The sequence below is a fragment of the Sorex araneus genome, chromosome 3 (assembly GCF_027595985.1).
Source record: "Sorex araneus isolate mSorAra2 chromosome 3, mSorAra2.pri, whole genome shotgun sequence".
Lineage (NCBI taxonomy): Eukaryota > Metazoa > Chordata > Mammalia > Eulipotyphla > Soricidae > Sorex > Sorex araneus.
This window is the reverse complement of record NC_073304.1, coordinates 42,528,153-42,529,518: the sequence shown is the minus strand read 5'-3', so window position 1 is coordinate 42,529,518 and position 1,366 is coordinate 42,528,153.

Sequence of the window (1,366 nt, the reverse complement as noted above, 5' to 3'; positions counted from 1 at the left end):
TATACCTCCATGTTGTGAAGATTATTTGCAGTGCAACCACAGAATCCACAAAAGCAAATATATCTGTGTTAAGCTTTTAACAATAGCATAATTAATAGTAATATTCTACTTATGTATCATATGTATTTCTTACTGCACTTATAACCTCTTAGCTGTTTTGTAACATTTTTTGCAGTTATGGACAAGGCTGACATAAGCTTATATATGCACAAATAACAATATTCTTATTTATTTTTTATTTTTGGGTTTTTGGGTCACACCCGGCTATGCACAGGGGTTACTCCTGGCTCTGCACTCAGGAATTACTTTTGGCGGTGCTCTGGGGACCATATGGGATGCTGGGAATCGAACCGGGGTCGGCCACGTGCAAGGCAAACGCTCTACCCACTGTGCTATCACTCCAGCCCCACAAATAACAATATTTTTAAGAAGATGTTTGTTTTACCAAATCCTACAAATATGAGATACTTAAAACGGTACCAGAAACATACCAATACTTTTTTTTTTTACTTCTATTACTGTAAGACTAAGACTATTGTCATAGTCTTAACATCTTTAGTGATACGGAACCTAACAATTCTGTTCAACAGTGGTACTACAGTGTAGCCACACTACAGAATTTAAATTATGGCAAACGTTGCAAACACAACCGTAGAATTTAAAGCGTTTAAAACCTCCATGTGCTGTATACTAACCAACTCTATACATCAGCGTCTTGCAATGTGTTTCATGTCTGGGTGAGTTACACTACCTGTTCCTCTTAGGTCTCAGTTAGACTCACTCGACCGAGGAGGCGCCACTCGTTAGGATGTATGGTTTCCTCTCTACCCCTTCTGCCTCGGCACAGGTAGACCCCCTTGGCGGGAAGCGTGGCAAAGCAGGGTCAGGACACCTTATCGCTCTCTGCTCCTCACCCTCTGCGCATTCATGCCACGTGTTTGGGAATTTTATTTTCCAAGTGCTCTTGCTCCAGCGCGGTTCCTTCCACAGGTGTGCCTACGGCTGCCCAGCACCTATGAATCACATTTACCTCCAAATTTTCCTGGGAGGAGTGAAGGAGCAGGCAGAGGAAAAGAACTATTTCACGCACACACCCCACCCCCACCCCGCCACCTTTTCGGGATTCCGAGGGGCAAAGGCTAAACTTCATTTGCAAGGCAAACGATCAAGTTTCCAACAGTCGTTCCCAGAGTTTTTTTAACAGCTCAAAGCTTTCTAACTTCCTCTCCTTTTCGATTTTCTTTCCTCATTTGCTCCACCTTTAGAAGAACGCGGGTCACCGAGCCCCGCCCCCGCCCGCGGTCAGGGCAAACTTGAACCACCATTCATTGCTCAGCGGCAGTTGAAAAGCCTTTTTTTTTTTTTT